The following is a 10,470-nucleotide window of genomic DNA, read 5'->3' on the forward strand; positions in this document are numbered from 1 at the left end:
TATAAACTAAGGTGCCAGGGTTGTACAGGCCAACTCATTCACATCCGATCTTGTGATAGATCACATGTACTCTGTATCCCATCCACAATCAATACAACAAAGCAGGACATATAGTTTTACCTCTTCGAGAGGGCGTGAACCTGGGCAAACATCTAGGCAAGACTACCAGATCGGAACCCCCTACCTGGCCGGATCTAGCTTCAACAGAGGGGCCAGCTCTAGCGTTGACGGGCGAGCGGCGACATACCAGATCTGAAACATTCCCTGTGTCCACCCTCGACCGCTTCAGCTCTATGCGGATGGCCAGTTCCTCGTTGACATTGATGGAGCCGTCGAAGCAGCTATTGGAGCTTGATGTGCTCGTTGGAGACTAGATTGGATCAAATAGGAGAAGGGGAGGAACAAAGACGGAGCTTGAGCGGAGCGAAGTGAGTATAGTGTTTTCGGATTGGGGTATTTTGTGGGGTCGGACTGGGGTTGACGATGGACTGAGCTGACGTGGCGGACATGCCCGGACCGCCCCATATCCGCCCTTCATTTGGTCTGGATATGAGGAGTGCCGAACAGCTCGGGCATTTGAGACTTGTTTGAGGCGCACAAATGTTTTTTTATTAGTCGGTGATCGATCCGTCCGCCCGGACATTTGAGACCGGTTTAAGACACTCGGTTGTAGATGCTCATAACCAAAAGCATTGGTCCTTAAAAAGGTCGAAGTCCCGGTCAAGGAAAAATGAGTCGTTTTCTTCTTCTTTGAGGCACAGAAGGAGCTCGAATGGTGCTTCAATGGCTGGGATCTGTGGTAAGGCAATCTACATACTTGGCATGGGCTTCCTTGGTATTTGGCGCCCCGGGCACCCGCCCCCGTGTTAGAAGGGATAGAGAGGGATTGGTGGAATCCATTATTTATTGCTTGAGCCTCGTAGGCATATATATAGGAGTATATGATCATCTTGAAGTACAAGACAAGTAAGAACACATATATCCTAGTCTATTTTGTATTTCCTAACTAATCATAATACTCAACATCCCCCGACAGTCACAATGATAGCAACGTAGGCAGTGAAACTGGAGAAGAATCCAAAGGTAAGTCGACGGACATCCCCCATAGTCATAACGGTCGATGCATCACGGAAGTCGTGGTTGGAGTGGAAACCGACAAGGTTGCTCAAGCAAGGCGGTAGCCCTTTGTGTCGGTGTCGATGTAGCCGAGAGTGTAGGGTGGTGTAGCCGTGGTCGAGGTAGCCATGCGAAGAACGCCGTGGTCGATGTCGAGTCGGGGTAGCCGGTGTCGAGGAAGTCGACGTGGAGCCGCGAGCGCAAGGAGGCGCCGAGTTAGTCATGGGTGCAGTGGTGTCGAAGTAGTGGTGCGTCGGGAAGAAGACGTTGTTGACGAGGCATCGCGCCGGGTGTGCCAAACCCGAGGACACGTCGTAGACGAAGGCACGTATCGGTGTTGCCAGCACCGGTCATGCGTAGACGGAGACGAAGTTGATGAAGCGCTGCACCAGGCTTGCCAGGCGCGGGTACACGTAGTGGACGATGACACACATTAGTGTTGCCAGCACCAGGCATGCGTAGACGAGGGACCTGCACGAGCTGTAGCCATGCCGAGGAGTCATGATGCGGGACTAACCCGACATAGGCCGATCTTTCACGATTGGAGGGATTTCCAAAGATGAACACGAAGAACACGAGGGGAAATCATGAGAGAAACGAGAGGAGACACTCAAATCAACAAGAAACAATCACACATGTGCTAGATCCATGAACACAAAGGGAGTTACACGATTCAAATCCAACAAAGGGGGATACAAAGGTAACAAGTTCATCTCCTAGAAGGAGGCCTTGTCCATGAAGGATCTTCCCTTGCGTGGGCTGCATCCACTAGGGATCTTCTCACATGGAGGTCTTGAACTCCATGGGAGCGGTAGTCTGAAAGGATCGAGAAGAGGTGTCTAGAGGGGGTGATTAGACCCTCAACAAGTAAAGGCAGCAGTTTTTAAGATTTTCAAGTTGAGGTTGGAAATTAGCACAATTTCAAGCATTCACAATATAATTCAAGCAAGCATGCAAAAAGTATATGAGCAGCGGAAAGTAAAGCATGCAACTTGCAAGAAAGTAAAGGGACGGGATTGGAGTGTGCAAACACAATTGGAGACACGGAGATTTTTGGCGTGGTTCTGATAGGTAGTGCTATCGTACATCCACGTTGGTAGAGACTTCAACCCACGAAGGGTAACGGTTGCGCGAGTCCACGGAGGGCTCCACCCACGAAGGGTCCACGAAGAAGCTACCTTGTCTATCCGACCATGGCCATCACCCATGAAGGACTTGCCTCACTTGGGTAGATCTTCACGAAGTAGGCGATCTCCTTGCCCTTACAAACTCCTTGGTTCAACTCCACAATCCTGACGGAGGCTCCCAAGTGACACCTAACCAATCTAGGAGACACCACTCTCCAAAAGGTAATAGATGGTGTGTTGATGATGAACTCCTTGCTCTTGTGCTTCAAATGATAGTCTCCCCAACGCTTAACTCTCCCTCACACAGATTTGGCTATGGTGGAAAGATGATTGGAGTGGAAAGCAACTTGGGGAAGGCTAGAGATCAAGGTTCTTGTGGTTGGATTAGAATGTCTTGGTCTCAACACATGAGTAGGTGGTTCTCTCTTAGAAAATGAGTAGTGGAAGTGTAGGCACGTCTGATGGCTCTCTGTCAAATGGAGAAGGGGGTGGAGGGGTATATATAGCCTCCACACAAAATCTAACCATTACACACAATTTACCAAACTCGGTGGGACTGAATAGTAAAACTCGGTGAGACCGACTTGGCTCAAAACGTGAATGTTAGGCTTTTCGGTGGGACCGACAATATCAACTCGGTGAGACCGATGAGCTAGGGTTAGGGAAAAACCTCATCTCAGTGAGACCGATTGCGTGAACTCGGTGATAAATTAAAGTTCAATTAATCATATTACTTAAGAACTCCCACTTAGATAGACATCCCTCTAATCATCTAAGTGATCACGTGATCCAAATCAACTAAACCATGTCCGATCATCACGTGAGATGGAGTAGTTTTCAATGATGAACATCACTATGTTGATCATATCTACTATCATATCTACTATATGATTCACATTCGACCTTTCGGCCTCAGTGTTCCGAGGCCATATCTGCATATGCTAGGTTCATAGAGTTTAACCCGAGTATTCTGCGTGTGCGAAACTAGCTTGCACCCATTGTATGTGAACGTAGAGCTTATCACATCTGATCATCACGTGCTGTCTCGGCACGACGAACTGTAGCAATGGTGCATACTCAGGGAGAACACTTATACCTTGAAATTTAGTAAGGGATCATCTTATAATGCTACCGTTGTACTAAGCAAAATAAGATGCATAAAAGATAAACATCACATGCAATCAAAATATGTGACATGATATGGCCATCATCATCTTGTGCTCATGATCTCCGTCACCAAAGCATCGTCATGATCTCCATCGTCACCGGTGCGACACCTTGATCTTCATCGTAGCATCGTTGTTGTCTCGCCAACTATTTTTACTACTACTATCGCTACCGCTTAGAGATAAAGTAAAACAATTACATGGCGATTGCATTGCATACAATAAAGCAACAACCATATGGCTCCTGCCAGTTGCCAATAACTTTGTTACTAAACATGATCATCTCATACAACAATTTATATCACATCATGGCTTGACATCCTCTACTTTGTTGTTGCAAGTTTTATGTGGCTGCTACGGGCTTCTAGCAAGAACCGTTCTTACCTACGCATCAAAACCACAATGATTTTTTGTCAAGTGTGTTGTTTTAACCTTCAACAAGGACCGGGCATAGCCACACTCAATTCAACTAAAGTTGGAGAAACACACACCCGCCAGCCACCTATGTGCATAAGCACGTCGGTAGAACTAGTCTCATGAACGCGGTCATGTAATGTCGGTCCTGGCCGCTTCATCCAACAATGCCGCCGAATCAAAGTATGACATGCTGGTAAGCAATATGACTATTATCGCCCACAACTCTTTGTGTTCTACTCGTGCATATAACATCTACGCATAGACCTGACTCTGATGCCACTGTTGGGGAACGCTGTAATTTCAAAGAAATCCTACGATCACCCCAGATCTATCTAGGTGATGCTTAGCTACGAGGGGGAGAGTGTGTCCACGTACCCTCGTATACCGAAAGCGGAAGCGTTAAGTAACGTGGTTGATGTAGTCAAATGTCTTTGTGATCCAACCGATCAAGTACCGAACGCACGACACCTCCAGATCTGCACACGTTCATCTCGATGACGTCCCTCGAACTCTACATCCAGCTGAGGCTGAGGGAGAGTTCCGTCAGCACGACGGCATGGTGACGGTGATGATGAAGTTACCAGTGCAGGGCTTTGCCTAAGCTCTACGACGATATGACCGAGGTGGAAAACTGTGGAGGGGGGCACCGCACACGGCTACAAGATCAACTTCTGTGTCTATGGGGTGCCCCCTTCCCCCGTATATAAAGGAGGGAGGGAGGAGGTGGCCGGCCAAGGGTGGCGCGCCCAAGGGGGGGAGTCCTACTCCAAGTAGGAATCACCCCCCCTTTCCTATCTCCACAAGGAGAAGGGGGGGAAGGAGGAGGAGGAGAGAAGGAAGAAGGGGGGCGCCACCCCTTCCCCTTGTCCAATTTGGACTAGGGCAAGGGGGCACACGCCACCTCCTGGCCAGCCCTCTCTCTTCTCCACTAAGGCCCATGAGGCCCAATAACTTCCTAGGGGGGGGAGGGGATTCCGGTAACCCCCGGTACTCCGATTTTATCCGAAACATCTCCGGAACACTTCCGGTGTACTAACATAGTTGTCCAATATATCAATCTTTATGTCTTGACTATTTCGAGACTCCTCGGCATGTCCGTGATCACATCCGGGACTCCGAACAATCTTCGGTACATCATATCACATAAACTCATAATACCAATCGTCATCGAACGTTAAGCGTGCGGACCCTACGGGTTCGAGAACTATGTAGACATGACCGAGACACGTCTCTGGTCAATAACCAATAGCAGAATCTGGATGCTCATATTGGTTCCTACATATTCTACGAAGATCTTTATCAGTCAAACTGCATACCAACATATGTTGTTCCCTTTGTCATCGGTATGTTACTTGCCCGAGATTCGATCATCGGTATCATCATACCTAGTTCAATCTCGTTACCGGCAAGTCTCTTTACTCGTTCCGTAATACTTCATCCTGCAACTAACTCATTAGTCACAATGCTTGCAAGGCTTATAGTGATGAGTATTACCGAGAGGGCCCAGAGATACCTCTCCGAAACATGGAGTGACAAATCCTAATCTCGATATATGCCAACCCAATAAATACCTTCGGAGACACCTGTAGAGCACCTTTATAATCACCCATTTACATTGTGACGTTTGGTAGCACACAAAGTGTTCCTACAGTATTCGGGAGTTGCATAATCTCATAGTCTGAGGAACTTGTATAATCATGAAGAAAGCAGTAGCAATGAAACTGACACGATGATAATGCTAAGCTAACGGATGGGTCATGTCCATCACATCATTATCGTAATGATGTGATCCCGTTCATCAAATGACAACACATGTCTATGGTTAGGAAACATAAACATCTTTGATTAACGAGCTAGTCAAGTAGAGGCATACTAGGGACTATATGTTTTGTCTATGTATTCACACATGTACTAAGTTTCCGGTTAATACAATTCTAGCATGAGTAATAAACATTTATCATGAATTAAGGAAATAAATAATAACTTTATTATTGCCTCTAGGGCATATTTCCTTCAATCGGTACATCCACTATCAAGAACCCATTCCTTTCCTCCAGCCATGTAGCCGCGAAGGTTAGCCAAGTGTCTCATAGACTCATCGAGATCATAGTCACTATCATCATCCTCATCATAGTACCCATGTTCAACATCATCTTAGGGTTGATCATTTCCTAGAGAGAGTGATTCATTAGATTTGTGATCATGACAATGTGCATCTCTATGAATTCTAATGACTTCGGAAATGATGTTGCTAATGATTCCAACATCTCCTTTGGCACGCATAAGGTCACGAAGCTCAAATAGACAATCACCGAACTTAGGATCATTGGGACTCATCTTATTCAAAGCAATAGACTTGTGAAGAATCTCATCTAAGTTTTTCAAGGAATAGTTTGGAAATCGTTCGTCAAGGAATCTCCATATAGTGTAAGTACATTCAAGAGTTGGCAAGCAAGCAATCAAATTTCTAGGTAATCCTCAATTCTAAGATTGTGAATCATATCAAGAGACTCATTAGGAGTAGGATGCAAGGGGTTAACAAGGGGCGTACAAGGAGTAGTAATGTACTTTTTCAAGTGATATTCATGGAAAATCTCAAGCATCTCATTTTTCCAAGCATTATAGAACTCTCCATCAAGCATAGGCACTCTACATCTAATACTCCCAATCGTAGACTCATCCATCTTCCTCCAATGGTGTTTAAACCAAACAAATGGAGACCAAAGCTCTGATACCAATTGAAAGGATCGAGAAGAGGTGTCTAGAGGGGGGGGGGGTGTGATTAGACCCTCAACAAGTAAAGGTAGCAGTTTTTAAGTTTTTTAAGTTGAGGTTGGAAATTAGCACAATTTCAAGCATTCACAATATAATTCAAGCAAGCATGCAAGGAGTATATGAGCAGCGGAAAGTAAAGCATGCAACTTGCAAGAAAGTAAAGGGATGGGATTGGAGTGTGCAAACGCAATTGGAGACACGGAGATTTTTGTTGTGGTTCCAATAGATGGTGCTATCGTACATCCACGTTGATGGAGACTTCAACCCACGAAGGGTAACGGTTGCACGAGTCCACGGAGGGCTCCACCCACGAAGGGTCCATGAAGAAGCAACCTTGTCTATCCCACCATGGCCATCGCTCACGAAGGACTTGCCTCACTTGGGTAGATCTTCAGGAAGTAGGCGATCTCCTTGCCCTTACAAATTGCTTGGTTCAACTCCACAATCTTGACGGAGGCTCCCAAGTGACACCTAACCAATCTAGGAGACACCACTCTCCAAATGGTAATAGATGGTGTGTTGATGATGAACTCATTGCTCTTGTGCTTCAAATGATAGTCTCCCCAACACTCAACTCTCTCTCACGGATTTGGCTATGGCGGAAAGATGGTTTGAGTGGAAAGCAACTTGGGGAAGGCTAGAGATCAAGATTCTTGTGGTTGGATAGGAATGTCTTGGTCTCAACACATGAGTAGGTGGTTCTCTCTCAAAAAATGAGTAGTGGAAGTGTAGGCACATTCTGATGGCTCTCTCTCAAATGGAGAAGGGGGTGGAGGGGTATATCAAGCCTCCACACAAAATCTAACCGTTACACACAATTTACCAAACTCGGTGGGACCGAATAGTGAAACTCGGTGAGACCGACTTGGTTCAAAATGTGAACGTAGGATTTTTGGTGGGATAGACAATATCAACTCGGTGAGACCGATGAGCTAGGGTTAGGGCAAAACCTCATCTCAATGAGACTAATTTCAACAATAATCAAACAGAGACTTGGTCAAGCAAACTCGGTGGGACCGACTGCACGTTTTGGTGAGACCAAAATAACTGCAATAGGTAACAGAGAGTTTGCAAGGCCATCTCGGTGAGACCGAGATCCCATCGGTGAGATCGAACTGATTAGGATTTCTGGCAGTGGCTATGACAAGTGAACTCGGTGGCTCTGGATAGATCAAATCGGTGGGGCCGAGTTTGACTTTAGGTTTAGGACATATGTGGAAATGAGAAAGTGGTTGAGGGCTTTTGGAGCATATCACTAAGCACTTTAAGCAAGCAAGCCATTAAGCAACACCTCATCCCCTTTTAATAGTATTGGCTTTTCCTATGGACTCAATGTGATCTTGGATCACTAAAAAGAAAATGTAGAGTCTTGAGCTTTTGCCAATGTTTGTCCTTAGCATCTTGAAGGGGTTCCACATCCTCTTGTCCTGCCACTCCAATGTTGAACTCATCTGAAATATACTAGGTTGAAGTATTAGTCCAACAAGAGATATGTTGACATTAATTACCAAAATCACCCAGGGAGCACTTGTGATTTCATAGTCTCTCTCTCTATCTCTCTCTCTCTCTCTCTCGGAGTGGTAGGAGCAAAGCTCACATACAAATGAGATATCACTTTGCTAACCCTAAAATGGAGGAGGTGGAGGAGTATATATAGTCTAGGGTCACAAAGGGGTATGTGAGGGGCGAAATGGATACATTGGCCTCGGGCCTGAAGTTGTGCGCAGACAGGCCTCGGACGTCCGACCGTTACCGATCACCCGGTGGCTCGTGAGGGTCCGAACGTCCGGTAATGCTCGGACTTCCGACGTTTTCATTCTGTAGTGGGGGTGCCGGATATCCGGAGGCTGATGGTCATCCGGTGGCTGGTGGTTGTCGGACGTCCGGTGTCTAGTCGGTCGTCCGGCCGCTGTAGGGTGCCTCAGTTGTAGTCAATCTAGCTAGTGGAATCTCCAGGCATCAGACATTCGAGAGCTATAGCTTTCTGGAAGCTCCTTCTCTTGTTCGTCACGCTTGGTGTCCTCGCCATCTTGTCCAATGCTCCTAGCTGTCTGATTGTGGCTTGAACTATGTCGGTATTTCCCTAGAAGGAAGGGATGATGCAGCACAACAACGGTAGGTATTTCCCTTAGTGATGAGAACAAGGTTATTGAACCAGTAGGAGAACCACGCAACACTACGTAAATGGTACCTGCACACAAAGAAAAAATACTTGCAACCCAACGTGTTAAAGGGGTTGTCAATCCCTTTCGAGTAACGATGCCAGAAATGGTCAAGTTAACGAGATAAAATTGTAGTAGATTGATAGATGCAAATAAAAGCAAATAAAATCCAGCGAGGTATTTTTGGGTTTTTGATAGTATAGATCTGAAAATAAAAATTTGTAAATAAATAAAAAGACAAATAGCAAAATAGATCTGAAAGTATATGATGAGAAAATAGACCCGGGGGCCGTAGATTTCACTAGTGGCTTCTATCGAGAAAAATAGCATACGGTGGGTAAACAAATTACTTTTGGGCAATTGATAGAACTTCAAATAATTATGATGCTATCCAGGCAATTATCATTATATAGGCATCACATCCAAGATTTGTAGACCGACTCCTGCCTGCATCTACTGCTATTACTCCACACATCGACTGCTATCCAGCATGCATCTAGTGTATTAAGTTCATAGAAAAACGGAGTAATGTAATAAGAACGATGACATGATGTAGGCAAGATCTATTCATGTAGGAATAGACCCCATCTTGTTATCCTTAATAGAAATGATACATACGTGTCATTTGCCCTTCTGTCACTAGGATTGAGCACCGTAAGATCGAACCCATCGCAAAGCACCTCTTCCCATGGCAAGAAAAATTGATCTAGTTGGCCTAACTCAACCAAAGATTCGAAGAAGAAATACGAGGCTATAAGTAATCATGCATATAAGAGATCAAAAGACTCAAATAACTTTCATGGATAGAAACATAGATCTGATCATCATCTCAAAGTTCATTAGATCCCAACAAACACACCGCAAAAAGAGTTACATCAAATAGATCTCCAAGAGACCTTTGTATTGAGAATCAAAAGAGAGAGAGGAAGCCATCTAGCTACTAACTATGGACCCATAGGTCTACAATGAACTAGTCACGCATCATCAGAGAGGCACCAATGAGGATGATGACCCCCCCCCCCATGATGGTGTCTAGATTGGATCTATGGTTTCTAGAACTTGCGACGGATGGAATTATTTTTCATCGCCTTCCCAATGAGGATGATGAACCCCTCCCCAGGCGCACCCAGGTGGGTTGTGCTCCCCTCGGAGCCCCCCTATGGTACTTCTTTGGCCCAACTGGTATCTTCTGGTCCAGAAAAAATCACCAAAAAGTTTTGCTACATTTTGACTCCGTTTGGTATTTATTTCTTGCGAAGTAAACAATAGGCAAAATAGCAACTGGCACTGGGCACTATGTCAATAGGTTAGTCTCAAAAAATGATATAAAGTTGCTATAAATCGATTGTAAAACATCCAAGAATGATAATATAACAACATGGAACAATAAAAAATTATAGATACATTGGAGACGTATCAGCATCCCCAAGCTTAATTCCTGCACGTCCTCGAGTAGGTAAATGATAAAAATAGAATTTTTGATGTGAAATGCTGCCTAACATGTTCATCACATATTCTTTTCTTTGTACCATGGACATTCGGACTTTTATATGATTCAAAGCAATAGTCTAGTTTTGACATGAAGATTTCAATACTCAAGCATATCAACAAGCAACCATGTCCTTTCAAAATATCAATACTAAAGCAAGTTATCCCTAGCCCATCATGCTCAATCATTGATCCATTCATGAAACACACTCGCATATT

Source organism: Triticum aestivum, chromosome 5B (assembly GCF_018294505.1).
Source record: "Triticum aestivum cultivar Chinese Spring chromosome 5B, IWGSC CS RefSeq v2.1, whole genome shotgun sequence".
In the NCBI taxonomy this organism is placed as follows: Eukaryota; Viridiplantae; Streptophyta; class Magnoliopsida; order Poales; family Poaceae; genus Triticum; species Triticum aestivum.